At 34.9% G+C, this 16,837-nt stretch overlaps 1 long non-coding RNA gene across 2 annotated transcripts; it reads right to left on the reverse strand.

The window, feature by feature from the left end:
* Positions 1–12,712: 12,712 nt before the first annotated feature.
* LOC113275953 lies at positions 12,713–14,811 on the reverse strand. 2 transcript variants are annotated; one of them, XR_003323834.1, is made up of 3 exons: positions 14,733–14,811; positions 13,345–13,834; positions 12,713–12,966 (listed from the first exon to the last, which is right to left on the reverse strand). It is a non-coding gene; the product is annotated as an uncharacterized LOC113275953 (long non-coding RNA). The 2 variants fall into 2 exon arrangements; XR_003323833.1 differs by having other exon boundaries at positions 13,345–13,846; positions 14,733–14,791.
* Between the last annotated feature and the right edge of the window lie 2,026 nt (positions 14,812–16,837).

Consider the following 16,837-nt stretch of genomic DNA (forward strand, 5'->3'; position numbering starts at 1 on the left):
GTTGGTAAAGGGACAATGAACCCTATCTCCTTGAGATGTTGAAGCAGATGATGTTTGTGGAAAAAAGAATTAGGAGATCTTTATGGAGAGGCGGTACAACCCTGAGATGAGGAAGATCGAGAAGATCATGTACAAGGCATTATGCACATTAATTACCTAAAACCACTACAACTGCCTCTGAAAGAATGTAGGAAATAACTACACCACAAAATTTAGGAATAGTAATGAGAGATTAAAAGTTCAAATCAGGTAAACAAACCCGACTGAAAACTTAAAATACCATTCATTAAATCACTAATTTTAACTACCAAGAGGAACAAAACAAGGTCAAAAAAGAAAACCCCCAATACACTAACTGCAAACCTTCTCAAAGAAACCCCCAATACACTATCTGCACAATTGCTCAAAGAAACCCCAAAATTGATATTCACTCAATCACAGAAGCCAAACCACTTCTTCAAAATCACACACAGAACCCCCACAATAGAATCTTCGAAAATTGTTCAAAGAAAAAACCAAAAACTGAATAGGAGAGAAACAACACAAAAAACCTTAATTCAAAACTTCAAATCGAAAACCCCCTTACTCAAAGCACTAATCTTCTCTATGAAGGACAAAAAACCCCTGCTACTCTCTCAACAAACACTTAATTGGAGAAAAGCATTACACATAAACCTAATTCAATACTTCAGAGGAAAAAAAATTACCTCCTACAATAGCCAATCGAAGAACCCCTAATTCAGATGCTCCACAATTGCACAAAGAAATCCCCAAATCAGAAACTACAAACACTCGTAAATTCGAATTCACAAAACCCTAAATTCGAATTGCACAAAGAAGATTTTTTTTTTTTTGATGTTGATGATGAGGATGAAAAATTCTCGCAAGAGAGAAAGAAAAACAAAAATTTTGATGTTGATAGTGAAGATGAAAAACTGTTGTGAAAAAAAAACGAGAGCAAAGAAAAAACGAGAGCATGGGAGTTCGTTATTATTATTAGAAGGGTTTTTTTTTTTGATAAATATTTAAGACTTTCTTATAATAGTATGAAAAAATAGATCATACAAAGCTTTTAGTTGGTAACCTAGCAATAAGCTGGGCTCCAACTCTTTTTTGAATATAAATGCCTAAGCTATAAAAAATAAAACCACACAAGCCACTACTAGTATCATTACTAACTAGGCAATTCTTGAGACGCTTGAAAAAACCCAAAGTATCTTCGCCGAGTTCCCCTAAAGTAGAGAAATCTAGGAAACCCATACCATAACCATGTGAAACACACTTGTCCAAATATTTAGTATGCTTTTCTGAAACCGCACTAAAAATATATTTTCTTGGGAAAAAGAGCGAATACCATCACCAGTGAATAGCGAGACACCTGTGACATGCATACAAACATCTTTTCCATTATCCCAGTAAAGAACAAGGATATCGGCAGGATTCAAATCTCTGTCATCATCTGTCAGGAAACCAAAAGAAACTTCCTTGCGTGTAGGCACACCAGCTTTGTAACAAATGTCGGCAATAACATCACGAACAAGTTCATGTCGAAACTTATATCCAACATCTTTAGCACAGTGAAGCGCGTGATCCCCAAATATGTCCATAGATTTGTTACAACTTGAGCATAAACTATTCTCAACAAACAATGGGATAGCAAGGCGATAACAAAGTACATCTCTGAATTGTCTTGGTCCGAGGCACTGATTAAGCCCACTAATAAGTACATATAATAAATAATTTAGCAGAAGTACGCATACCAAAATAGTTTTTACAAGAATAGAGAAAATTTAGCAGAATTACGCATACCAAAGTAGTTTTTAGCAGAAGTACGCATACCAAAATTTAGCACAAGTACGCATACCAAAATAGTTTTTACAGGTAAGATTCCATCAGAATATTCTATGAAACCTTAAACAAACCCTCTTTTGGATATTTTTACCCAATCTCAAAAGGCCTAAATTTCAAGAATTCAGTGGTGGTGTTAGAGAAAATAGTGTTTAGCAGAAGTGAGAACTTTTTTTGCGGAAGTGAATAAAATCTAGCAGAAGTGTTTATATATCTACGAAGACCCTATACTAAATGTTGCATAAGGGGGTTGTAGAAGGTCTATTTATCTTTTTCTTCTTATCTTTTCAATCTCTCATCATAACCATCCATTCACATCATAACCGTCCATTTATTTGTTTTTCCTTAACATTTTTTTCCTTATAACTTTTTTTTTATAAAAGTAGATGTAAAATATAATTAGACATGTAAATGTGGAAGGATGGTTGGAGTCCCAGACTTGGACAGAGGAGGCTCAGGTTCGAATCTTAGCCTCAAAAAGCACAAAACTACCAATATTGAGAATCCAGAAGGATCAATTTTTTTAGCTCTCTTCTCTCTCCTCTGAATCGGGCGACAATGCTCTTGCAACTCAGTTAGTATTTTCTTTGATTTCTAGATTTTAATGATGTTCGAAAGTTTATTCTTTTGCTAGAGTTTAAAATATAACTTTACAATGATTTGCATATTCATTTAACTAGTTATTCTTATATAATCTCTGTTTTCTTTAATTCGGTTTTCTTATTTATCCTATTTCTCTTTGCATTATGATTCACTAATCACTTTGTACTCTCCTAAGATGTGTTTACAGTTTGATGCTTCCCTAATGGCGTTTGCCAATTTTATTGTTGTGTTCATGGTGTTTGCCGAGATTGTGTTTACAAATAGTTTGATGAAAAGGAGGATCTGTGAGATATTCAATGATGTTTGGTTGAAGAAGATTCACAATTGTACTGACTCAGTCCCTAGTCAAAAGTCCCGCTCACCAGAAAATTCAAAATTTCAAAAACCGCATTTACTTTGTCATCCGTAATTTTAGGTATATCTTAGGTATTAGCCTTACATCACCAGCTGTAGTTACCTTAATTATTTTCTTCCCTATTCTTACTCCATTAATGAGTATATTCCGGTGGAAGGTAACAATATCATAGCCTTTACTCAAATAGTTTCGTCCTCTCCACTATTAAAACTCAGCAAAACCCTAAAAAATATATCAAACCTAAGTCTTTCAATAATTTCATGATGGAAGAAGAAGGTTCAACGCAAGTTGGTGAGTTGGTTAGTAAATTCAAAAAGGCAACACTGGAGCTAGAGGATACTAATGAGATTATCATCGCTCAGCCCGATGATGACAAAGTTGTGGAAGAGTGCACTTGGGAAGCAAGCGCCATTGGAAAGGTTATCATCGAGAGGAAAATGAGTCATGATATGGTGCTTAAAAACATTCATTTTACGTGGACCTTCATGAAAGAGGAAGATGTCAGGATTGTGTAGATTGATCTTAATACCTTTATTTTCAAGTTTAGCAATTGGGATTTTTTGAACAAAGTCATAACGGAACGTCCCTGGAATATCACCAAAAGCTTTTGGTGGTCCATGACTATATTCCTGAGCTGGTGTATACAGAAAAGCACTGGGGTTTTCAACAGTTTTGGATCCAACTTAGATTCATCTTACCTGAGCATATGAATGTAGCAACTGTGACGAAGATTGGAGAGATTATGGGGGAAGTTGTAGCTATTAAGCCAAAGGATGCTATCCCTGTTGGCAGTGTCCCTGTGAAAGTTTGTGTTAATGTCGATCTCACCATACCCTTAAGAAGAGGTGTTAAGGCAATAACAAATGATGGTGTTACCCGCTAGATCAAATTCTTTTTTGAGCGCCAACCTCCTGGTATATGCACTGAGTGTTACATGATCAAACATTGTAGGGGAGCCTGCAAAGATGTTGCCAACTACTTGGCTAAGGCGCATGAAAAGCCTTATTATTTTGGGAAAGTCGACAATCTTAGGAAGACAGCGAGCACCAAAAGTATTGTGGGTACCCCAACTTCAAGAAGCAATCAGAAGAATTTTACTAAAACTACTATCTTTGTTCCTCCTAAAGATGGTGAAGCGGTGAAAATTGAATTTCTTCTTAAGCAGAAGGATGTGGTTGGTGAAGATGATACTAGACTAGAAAAAAGACTTAGGATTACTGATATCTCCAACCCTAATCCTATAGAGAATGAATCTTCTTCTTATGCCAGCATCATCAATGGCTCAGACACGGATCCCCAACAAGCTTAATGGTGCACAACTCGAGGAAAGCAAACTATTAATGCATCAAAGGAGAGTCAAGTACTTTCTACCATTAATTTAACTACCTCCTGCATTAAATCTTTCTGCGCTATAATTTTTGCAGTCATTTCAGTTTTGATTTTCACTTTTTCTCCTATTATTGGTTTATCTCGTAGAATTGCATGCATTTACTCTCGAATTAGGGTTTACAAAATATTTACAAACTGCTGCTTCCTATATCTCTTAGTATACTCTAAATATTTGAGCAACATGAGGATACTGTCTTGGAATGTGCAAGGTTTAAAAACCTATGAAACCCGTAATCATCTGAATGATCTTGTTAGAACTCAAAATCCTGATGTAATTTTTCTATGTGAAACCAAAATTAAGCAAGAAAAGAGCAAACCCTTACTAAATCATTACCAATACCCAAATCAAGCTTTCATTGAGCCATTAGGATTATCTGGAGGCTTAGTGTTACTTTGGAATAATGGCTTTATATGTGATTTGCTAGATTCTAGAATGAATGTTTTCAACCTAGCAGTTCAACATGATCCTAGTAAAGTTGAATACCTTCTCACCTGTATGTATGGCTATACCAACTATAGTAAAAAGAAAGAGCAATGGGAATATATTCAACAAATTGGTAGAAATCATTCAGGTCCTTGGATTGTTATTAGGGATTTAAACTTCCATCTTATAGATACCAATAACAACTCTTCTTCAGCTGATGGTCTTGTGAACAACATTATCCAATCTTGTGGTCTTGAAGATTTAGAGTTTGTTGGAAAAGATTACACTTGGTCTAGAAACAATGTAGAAACTGGCATTAGAAGATCCAGAATAAACATGGCTTTAGAAAATGTTGATTGGTGTAATGATTGTCCTGATTCAAAACTTATGCATCTAAATCAAGTTGGTACTGATCATAGTCCTATACTGCTTCTTACTAATTCTCATGACACTGCTTGTTGGAAGCCTTTTAAATTTTTCCTAATTTGGTTAGAAGATGCAACATGTTCTTCTGTCATTGAAGAGGCCTGGAACATTGAGGTTAATGGTTCTCCTGGGTTTCAAGTGGTGAAGAAATTCCAGTCTGCTAGAAAAAGACTCTCAATTTGGAACAAACATCATTTTGGTAACATTAACCAAAGAGTTGATGATTTACAGAAGGAATTAGAAGCCTTGCAGTTACTTCCTCCTACTGATGACAACCACAATAAAATTCTTTGCATCAACAAAGATATCAATAAATGGCACAAAACTAAGAGTAAATTCTACCAACAGAAGTCTAGGGACCATTTTATCAAAGATATAGACAACAACAGCAAATACTTTCACTCTAAAGTCAACAGAAGAAGAATGAGAAATAATATTAATGCCTTACAAGATCATTCTAATAAATCATTTTTCACAAGAGAAGACATTTCACATCATGTTACTTCTCACTTTAGGAGTATAAGTACTTCTGCTCAAGTTGTTCAAGATGAAAGTCTTTTTGAAGTGCTTCCTTCCATTGTCACTGCAGATGAAAATGCATTTCTTACTGGTGTTCCTACAATTCAAGAGATTCATGATACTCTCAAAGGTATGAAGAGTTGGAGTGCTCCAGGGCCAGAAGGGTTTCAATCAGGATTTTATAAGAGTCAATGGCACATTATTGGAGATGATGTTAGTCAGATGGTTACTAGATTTTTTGAGACTAAGCATATGGTGAAGGAAATCAACAAAACCTACATATCAATGATTCCAAAAAAGAAGAAGGCCACTTGTGCAGCTGACTATAGACCAATTGGTATATGTAATACTTCTTACAAGCTCATTTCTAAAATCATTGTTAACAGAATTAAGCCTCTCATGGAAAATATTATTTCACCATATCAAGCAGCCTATGTATCTGGCAGGTTAATAAGTGATAACGCAGTCATTGCTCAAGAGAAAATTCACTCCATGAAAAAGAAAAGAGGACAAATTGGTTGGCTTGCACTCAAGCTTGATATGTCTAACGCAGTTGACAGGCTTGAGTGGAATTTTCTTATCAAAGTGTTGGAATTCTTTGGTTTTAGCAGAGAGTTTTGTGATCTCATATATCAGTGCATAAGTACTACATCACTGTCAGTTATGTTAAATGGATCACCATGTGAAGAATTTACACCAACAAGGGGAATCAGACAAGTTGATCCGCTATCACCATATCTCTTCATCCATTCTATGGAATTTATTTCAAGTCATCTTGTTGAAGCTCAACAAGACAAGACGATTCAAGGTATTAAAGTGGCTGCTACTTCTCCAGCCATCAATCATTTGTTTTTTGCAGATGACTGCTTGATTTTCACTTGAGAAAATTTTTCTTCGGTCAACAATTTGTTGCAGTTATTACAAAATTTCAGTACTCAATCAGGTCAGATGATCAACTTTGAGAAATCCTCAGTGCATTTCAGCAAGCATACAAATCCAGAAGTTGTTGTAATTCTTACACAAATTCTAGGTATTAAAACTATGAATTTAAAAGAGAGATATCTTGGCTCTCTATTTATTCTTGGGCATTCTAAGCAGAAGGATTTTAAAGAAATTGAAGAAAATTTCTTAAGCAGATACTCCACATGGTCTTCCACTTCTCTCACACAAGCAGGCAGATCCACCATGATAAAACATGTTCTTAACTCTGTGCCTGTATACTAGATGGGTACTTTTAAGCTTCCCAGTAATCTTATCAATAAGCTTACAACAATCCAGAGGAAATTTTTCTGGGGCCATAATTCTAACAGAGGACACAATCCAATTGGATGGCAAAAGGTATGCAAATCTAAAGATTTTGGAGGTTTATCCTTCAGAGATCTTGAAAAACTTAATCTAGACTTGTTAACCAAATTGGCTTGGAGATTGTGTACTGAAACATATGCTCTTTGGATAAGGATTATGGGCAGAAAATATTTCAGATATGGCAACATTCTTCACCAAGACATCAAAGCTGAAATTTTTTCTTATACATGGAATGGAATTACCAAAGGTTTGAAGGTAGTTCAACAGAATTATTTTATGGAGGTGAATAATGGGAAGAGAACTAAAATATGGGTGGATATATGGATACCAGGTGAATATACACCCCCTCAACCTGCTAATGAACTCCATAGATTTTATCAAGATGTTGAAGAATTAATACTCCCTAATTCAAACAGGTGGAATATTGTTCTTCTGGATCAGCTCTTTGATATCAACACTTCACAAAAGATACATGTCATATATTTGGATTGTTCTAAAGAAGACAATATGGTGTGGATGCCAGTAAAAGATGGCAAATTTTTAGTCAAAAGTGCCTACAAAAAACTCACCATGAACACCTCAAAAGCTACAGTGAATAGAAAGTTTATTCAAAAAAACACCTGGAAGCGACTCTGGAGATTTAATATAGCTCACAGAATTAAGTTGTTTGCCTGGAGATGTATTCTTGAGTCTCATTCCATAAGAAGTAGACTGGCTCGATTCAATCCTAGCATTGAAACTCAATGTGAAATATGCGGCCACAGTGAAGAAACAATGAAACATATTCTATTTCATTGCAGACATGCTAGAATTGTTTGGAGGTTAGTGAATGTGGATATTGATGAAGTGCAAAGGAATTACAATAATATCTCAGTCTGGGTTGAAAGCTGGTTCTCGAATACCCATGAAGATGATAGAGGTTTAGCAACCTTAATGATAACTGCATGGATCTTGTGGAAGGACAGATGTGACAAGGTTTTTCAGGGATTTAATCTAAACCCTTTTAATAGCATGCATATAATTCATTATCATATGAACTCCCATACTAATATCCCATCTGTAAGCCAAAACATGTCTCATCCCCTGTTCAATCTCTTTGGAAGCCTCCATTGCATGATGTTTTAAAATTTAACATAGATGCCTCCTTTGATGAGAATACTAACTCTCTTGGCACTGGCATTGTCTTGCGTAATCATGCAGGTGGCTATGAAGGAATAAGAGGAAACTACTCAAATGGAGTGCTAAGTGCTGAGGCTGGAGAATGCACAGCTATACGAGAAGCTTTAATGTGGGATCAAGAAAAACATCTCACAAAATATTCATATAGAAGATGATGCAAATTTAGTGGTTCAATCGATTACTGATAATGTTCTCCTAATCCAGTGGGAGAATACGAATATACTGAAGCAGATTAAAAGTCTGAGTACCAGTTTTAATTCTTGCAGTTTTTCATATGTTATTAGAAATGATAATAGAGTGGCTGACGCAGTTGCTAAAACTATTAGAGAAACAGCCACAAACATTAGTCTTTTAAATAATTTCTCTGAAGATATATGTAGTCTCTTGGCAAGAGACATAAACTATCCTCCGACTTAAGCAATGAATTTTCTTTCGTATAAAAAAAAAAGAGAATCCATAAGGATGGTTGAGAACTTATTGTAACACATAGTAGGGTCGTGTTTGAATCTCTCTAACAGCCCTTATGAATGTTGTTATACCGTTATTCACTACCTTTACGGTATTAGTTAAATCCAACATCCCTTATGAATGTCGTTATACAGACTTTTTTTTTACTTTGACCACTTTTGTTTGATAAAAGTTGTAAAACATGTCACCTTTTACAACATTAAATATACGAATTGTCAAGTTACAATTGCAGATTACTATTTTTCCCGTGGTTACTCGTGTTAAGCATCATTATTATGCTTTAGCACTACTTTTCCCACATCAACCAATTTTCCAAGAATGACATGTTTTTCTAAAAGAACTTTATCAGCTACAGACTTGTGTGAGAAGCGAACAAACCCAAAACCTCTTCAACAACCTATGTTCCTGTCTCTCAGATTATTAGTATCGACAACTTCACCAAACTTGTTAAAATGATTTTTCAAAGTATCTCTATTGCTTTCACATAACATTCCATCCACAAAAATCTTCCCTGATTCTGAATCCATCGATCCAACACTCAAAAATCAGCCAAAGGAGCCAAATGAAAGAAAGAAAAAAAAACATTTTGCATTTTCAGCTTAATCGTAAGGTACAAGTGATTTTATCCTCCAGCTTTGTATTGAATTCAGCTAAAGAAAGAATTTCCAGTTATATCATGTTTTGATTTACTCTAGGTTGGCGAGTAGTTTGGAGTTGTTCGTAAGAAAACATAAGAATGGATTTTCATCCGAAAAATACTAGTTGCATACACGAGCATCCTTTTATAAGTTAGTTGCCGGATATAGCTGATAGGATTTGTGTGCAAATGCCTCTGTTTTGTAGAGAACACACATCTTGGGGAAAATGGGACGACAAGTACATTTCATTATCGAAGTGATAGGAAGATACACTTGAAACTACTGATAAAACAATAAGGTATCATCAATCTTAAGTAGAAATTAAAGTAGATCCACACACTTCACAATAGTCGATACCATATAACCAACAGTATTGAACTCTCCTACACGAAGAGTTGCGACCTTCTTAGCTATAAAGTATGCTAAGGAATTACTCTACCTAATCAAGAAAACAAAAAACCAAGTTTGTACTACTAGTTATACCCAGAAACTCTTGCGACAACTCTTCAAAACAAAAAACAAAAAAACTCTTGCATCCCTTGCTCTTACAGCTGATGATACAGGAGTATCGTAGCAGAAGTTGAGCCATATTACAGCTAGAGAATATCTAGAAGATACTAGAAGAGGTGTAAGTTTGTTAACTTAGCCTAGTAGTTTGAGGTTTCCTACTTTAGATAGGATTCCTAGTTTATATGAGTTCTAAAACTCATAGCTTTGAAGGTATCCAACTTTAGAAAGGATTCCTAGTTTAGATGAGTTCTAAAAACTCATAGCTTTATTTTCCTTTTCCAGCAAGTTTACACTCCTATAAAAGGAGGAGATTGATAGGCTAGAGAGGTAGAGAAAAAACGAGAGAGAGTGCAGCCATATTTTTGGTTTGTAAAAGAGTTTTTCTTTCACAGTTTAAAGAAGAAAAAGTTAAGCAATAAAAGAAGAAGCAGTTAGCAACAATATTGTGTTATTTACTTTGTGTTCTTATTCTTTTCTCTATAATTATCATAATCTATCTTCACATCAGTATTGACTCTAGGTACCCTTGATCGATTACATATCAAGTGGTATCAGAGCCACGTTCTGACTTCTAGGGTTAGTTGTGGTGCATGGTCTTAACACGTGAACAGTGTACACAATCAGGAAAAGAAACTGTTGTTCTACCAGACACAAGAAAACCTACAGGAAGTACTAAAACCAAGATGGGAAGTGAAGATGATAAGAATCCTAAACTAACAGATGAGGACAAGTTTGCTAAACTTGAACTTAAGATACAACATTTAACAGATACCCTTGCTGCGTTCATAAAAGCACGTGATGTCAAGTCAAAACCTAAACATAGAAAAGAAAGCACAAGGGGAGAAAAAGAAGACTTAAAGGAAGATGATGAAGAAAGATCATCTGAAGAAGAAGATGAAGATGATATAATAAATAAAAACCCATATGGAGGATTGAAAATTGAATTCAAGCTCGAGATATATGACTATGATGGAGTCATGGAAGCTGAAAAACTAGATGGATGGCTAGATAAGTTGGAAACATACTTCACAGTACATCAACTTGTTGAGTCATAAAAAATTAGTTTTGCAAATCTGAAGTTGTCAAACCATGCCTCAACATGGTGGAAAGCTTACAAGAAGAGGTATGTTACAGAAAACATGACTTGGCAACAATTTAAGACTCTCATGAGGAAACACTTTTACCCTGTGGGATATCTGGATGAAAGATGGTATAAGTGGCAGCATCTTCGACAACGATATCAACAAAGTGTTCAAGACTACACTACAGTATTCTACAATCAAGATTTGACTTTGGATGTAGATATGACCAGTGATGAGACTTTTCGAAAGTACAATGGTGGACTGCTTGACTATATACGAAGGGAGTTGAAACTTTTCAGTGTACAAGACATTGAAGATGCTATACACAAAGTTGTAGCTATTGAACAGAAGGTTAAAGGTGCTGCAGGATCAGAAAACAATAGACTTGCTACGAGAGAGGAAGATACGACTCAAAGAAGGGTTGAGACGAATAAGAACAAGTCTCTAATAACTGAACAAGAATAAAAGGTGTGTGATCATTGCAAGGAGAAAGGTCACATAAAAGACACTTGCTGGACTCTTTATCCTCATCTCAAACCAAAGAAATTACGTGAGGCTGAAGGACAAAGAAGTTTTAAGATGAACACTATGATTACAGAAGTCGTGGATACCGAGACAATATCTGAAATAGATCAGCCAGACCCAAAGCTTTTGTTGATGACCAAGCTAACAGACGCAGAACAAGTGAATCTACATGAAGAATTGTTCCATGTCAAGATTCAATTAAAACAAAGCATCGTCGAGGCTATCATCGATTCTGGCAGCCAAAAGAACTTAATTTCAGAAAAGCTGGTGGAACAAATTGGATTATCAACAACTCCACATCCAAAACCCTACCCATTGGGATGGATATAGAAGGTTACTGAACTTCAGGTATCAATGCAGTGTCGATTCAAATTTGCTATCACTGACAAGTTCATTGATGAGATTGTCTGTGATGTAGTGCCATTGGATGTAGCACAAGTTATTTTTGGAAATCCATATTTATGGGAACGTGACGCTGTTTTATATCATAGAGAGCGTGTATATTTGTTCAATAAATATGGAAAAGATTTTCGGATTCAGGCTAGTAAAACCCATTTACCCATGAAACTGGTTACCACTAACCAAGTCAAGAGATTGATCAACGCTTGTGGGAAGTTCTCTTTATTAATCAGGCATGTGATCAAAGAGGAAAAGAAAGTGGTATTACATACTGCACTTTCCACCAGGAAACAAAGTGAATCAAGTTCTCTAAAGAAGAAGTTCGTGGATCTGTTCCAAGAAGAAGTCATTATACCACCCAAGAGAGGTGTTGAGCATGGAGATGCAATATAATTCACCAAACTTGATCTCGAATCTGGTTATAACCAAGTGCAAATTAAAGAAAAAGACACTAGAGTTCAAAGATTTATTGAGGAGATAAGTAAAGTACATGTTTTAGCAGAAGACTTGTGGATAGAACGAGAAGAAGTTCTTGAAGAAGATTCTATTATTGAAATAAAGGTGACGCCTACCAAAAGAGGAGACTGTGTAATGTTTCGTGTGGGACGTACAAGACAAGTGCCAAGTAAAGCAAGGTGGTTCAACAAGGAACAAGGGGAGATTGAGTTTCCCCATCTTCAGTTCAAAGCTTACACGGAGTTCCAGCTTCCTAAAATGGGGAGCCATGATACATGAGTATCGTAGCAGAAGTAGAGCCATATTACGGCTAGAGAGTATCTGGAAGATACTAGACGAGGTGTAAGTTTTTTAACTTAGCCTAGTAGTTTGAGGTTTCCTACTTTAGATAGGATTCCTAGTTTATATGAGTTATAGCTTTGGAGGTGTCCAACTTTAGAAAGGATTCCTAGTTTAGATGAGTTCTAAAAACTCATAGCTTTACTAATTCTAAAAACTCATAGCTTTATTTTCCTTTTCCAGCAAGTTTACACTCCTATAAAAGGAGGAGATTGATAGGCTAGAGAGGTAGAGAAAAAACGAGAGATAGTGCAGCCATATTTTTGGTTTGTAATAGAATTTTTCTTTCACAGTTTAAAGAAGAAGTTAAGCAATAAAAGAAGAAGCAGTTAGCAACAACAATTGTGTTATTTACTTTGTGTTCTTATTCTTTTCTCTATAATTATCATAATTTATCTTCACATCAGTATTGACTCTAGGTACCCTTGATCGATTACGTATCAGCTGACCATGCATTTCTTTCGGCTTCCCCATTAATTAAGTCAGAGTACCCTGTGATACCTGTAAATAAAGCCAATTCTATTAAAGATTATCATACAAACGCATAATCATAAGAAGCATCAAACTAAAAACAAATCTTCAGTCCCAAGACCATTTGTGTTGATCATTGGAGACTGTGCAATCAACAGCTTCAATCAGTCATTCTACAAATTTTAATCATATTAGAGTTACAAAAGATATCCTCAGAAACCACAATGCATCGGTACTTCCATTGTTTCCAACAAATGACGCTAATTTAATTAGCCTGGTCCCCTTGATCCATTTGGTAAAAAATTAGATGAGCAGATCAAGACTGCTCCAACTAGCAACACATATTTCACATTCAACCAACAAATGGAAGTAAAAATAGAAGGAATTCAGTAATTAACTGCTACTTACCCTTATCAACTTGGTCATAGACACACGTTGTTCTCCTTTTGTAAATTTCATCTGAGCGTCAACATAGTTTGCTAGGGCTGCTGATTGTTCTATACTCGCATTGAAGTACTTGTCTACATCTATTTCATTACTGGGGTCCTATTTTTCTTTCACATATATTAGGTGCTTGGCATGGTAATCTAGTTTAGCTTTTAACAACTCCACCTTTAGTTGTGCAAGATGAATCTCATCATCCTCGCCTGATATTACCTCAGATTCAATAGTTTCATATTCTTGTTGAGCTTTTTCCAACTCCAACTTTGCAAGTGTAACCTCATTATCATAGATTGATATTACTTTAGATGCTATCCTTGGATTTTTTGGCAGGCGATCCTCGGCAGTATCAATGTCAGCAAATTCTTCAACAGTCCTCTTGTTTGGAACTGTTCGAGTGTTGTTGACCTCCATTTGGAGATGCTGATTTTCTTTGAATAGTCTTCCTGTTCCTTTTCTGAAATAGTAGCTTCATCATCATATTGACAAATCATATAGCAGTTAGAGAAAGTAAAAAGTGTTCCAATGATTATGCAAAGTCCGTATATGCGTACAATAATAACAATAAAGGAGAGTAAACTAGGGAATAGATCTATTGAGATGCATATAGGTATGAACAACTGCCTACAGGTTGTAGGAACTTGTCACTGAAAAAAGAACTAGTAGTGACAGTGATCAATTCCAACTTGAAAAAGAAGATCTAAGGGTAAATTTCAATTCAAAGTAGTGATGAGGCTTCAAAAAAGCCTTCTAAATTATTTACAGTGGAATAAGAAGCACAAATAAATGGAGTTTAATCAGCACATATGCAAATACACAGAGAGAGGCAGAGGCAGATACGAATATGATATACACAGATACATAATCAAGAACGGCAAAGTTAACCACCGAAAAATCATATTTACAAACTTAGAGCAAAACGAAAACAAAATAATCTAATCAGACCTGAAAGTGGAATAGATCTATGAAATTACAAGTACCAAATCGAAATTGATTTAGTATTCAAATTCAACCGAAAAGAACGGCAAAGTTAACCACCAAAAGATAATATGTACAAACTTAGAGCAAGATGGAAACAATATACATAAGGATTTAATCAGAACTGAAACTAAAATAGATATATGAAATTACAAGTACCAATTCGAAATTGATTTCAAGAGTATTCGAATTCAACCGAAAAGAACGGCAAAGTTAACCACCAAAAGATCATATGTACAAACTTAGGGCAAAACGAAAACAAATTAATCGGAACTGAAAGTAAATTAAAAGTACCAATTCGAAATTGATTTCAAGAATATTCAAACTCAGCCGAAACAAGATTCAAATTCAGCCGAAACAAGAAGTAGGAAAAATACCTTAAGCGACTCAGAGCCCCAACTTATTTGTTCTTTCCTTTTCTCACCTTGCCCATCTTGTATGTGTGTGTGTTTATATATACTAGATTTGTGCCCGTGCTACCTAGCGGGCATATTTTTTGTTTGAGAAATTTATTTTTATGACCCTGAAAATTATCCTAGCGTTTTTAGGGCCCACTCAAAAGGAATTAGGGGCCAACAATAAAACAAAAAAGGTCACCCAATTCTAAATTGTGTTCACCCCTTATCTCCCATATTTCGTAATGACAAAATTACCCTTCAATATTCGGTAGTTTGAGCAGGATTCGGGTGATAAAAATAATTGAGGGATTTTTTTTTATTTTTTTTTGCTTTTTCGAACTTTGGTACAACCATAATCGGTAGTAAAGTGTGTTACTTTAACTTCCGAATGTATATTGGTCCCAAAATGAGATTTTTCCAAAATCTTTTAATTTTCGACTTTGGTACAACCATAATCGGTAGTAAAGTGTGTTACTTTAACTTCCGAATGTATATTTGCCCCAAAATGATATTTTGCCAAAATTCTTAAATTTTCGAATTTTAGTACAACCATAATCGGTAGTAAATTGTGTTACTTTAGCCTCCGAATATATTCATTTTTTGAATCTTAGTACTACCATAATCGGTAGTAAATTTAACTTCCGAATGTATATTGTCCCCAAAATGAGATTTTGCCAAAATCCTAAAATTTTCGAACTTTGGTACTACCATAATCGGTAGTAAAGTGTGTTACTTTAACCTCCGAATATACTAAATTTTCGAATTTTAGCACTACCATAATCGGTAGTAAATTTAACTTCCGAACGTATATTGGCCCCAAAATGAGATTTTGCCAAAATCCTAAAATTTTCGAACTTTGGTACTACCATAATCGGTAGTAAAGTGTGTTACTTTAACCTCCGAATATACTCAATTTTCGAACTTTTAGCACTACCATAATCGGTAGTAAATTTGATTTCCGAATGTATATTGGCCCCAAAATGTGATTTTGCAAAATCTTAAAAATTTCGAATTTTGGTACTACCATAATCGGTAGTAAAGTGTGTTACTTTAACCTCCGAATATATTCAATTTTCGAATATTAGTACTACCATAATCGGTAGTAAATTTGACTTCCGAGTGTATATTGGCCCCAAAATATGATTTTGCCAAAATCCTAAAATTTTCGAACTTTGGTACTACCATAATCGGTAGTAAAGTGTGTTACTTTAATCTCTGAATATACTAAATTTTCGAATTTTAGTACTACCATAATCGGAAGTGAATTGTGTTAATAAGTGATGCTTATTATCTGCCGATTGTGTTCATGGCCTCAAATTCAAATTTTCAAAACTTAACAAAAGTTTCAAAATTTTCTACTTTCACAATCGGTAGTTAATGGTGTTCATTATCTATCGATTGTGTGTAACTTTTTGTACAGAGAAATTTAATTTTTAGAATCAAGAATAATCGGTAGATATCGATCAATTTACCTACCGATTATGGTTGATGTTCTTAAGAAACGAAGAACATCAACCATAATCGGTAGGTAAAGTAGATTATTATCTACCGATTATGTTTCTGCTAGTGTAAATCCAAGAACATCAACCATAATCGGTAGGTAAAATAGATAGTTATCTACCGATTATGTTTCTGCTATTGTAAATCCAACAAAATTTTCGGATCAAATTTTTGATTTCAAGTAATCAAATCCTAATTTTGAATCACAACTACTATCATCTATTCGTTTTGTTTGTTGAACTCCTTTTTTTTTGATGTTCTAAGTTTCAACTTTAAGGTTAATAAATTTTGGGTTTTAATTTTAAACAATCAATCATAACATTTGTTTGATCGATGATCTTTGTTTTCAGTCAAAATTAAAATGATGGAAAAAAATTTCAATAGGTGGAAAAGAGAAGAAGAAGAAGTGGAATGATATGATTATGAAAATAAAGGATATAGGTTTAGATTTAGTATAAAGGTGAAGGACAATATAGACAATTTTTTATTTTTAAGACATCCCTTAACCTCCTTCAATGGATGGGAATAAAAAGATGACCCCTAATTCCTTTTGAGTGGCCCCTAAAAACGCTAGGAAAATTATG

The sequence above is a fragment of the Papaver somniferum genome, chromosome 4 (assembly GCF_003573695.1).
Source record: "Papaver somniferum cultivar HN1 chromosome 4, ASM357369v1, whole genome shotgun sequence".
NCBI lineage: Eukaryota > Viridiplantae > Streptophyta > Magnoliopsida > Ranunculales > Papaveraceae > Papaver > Papaver somniferum.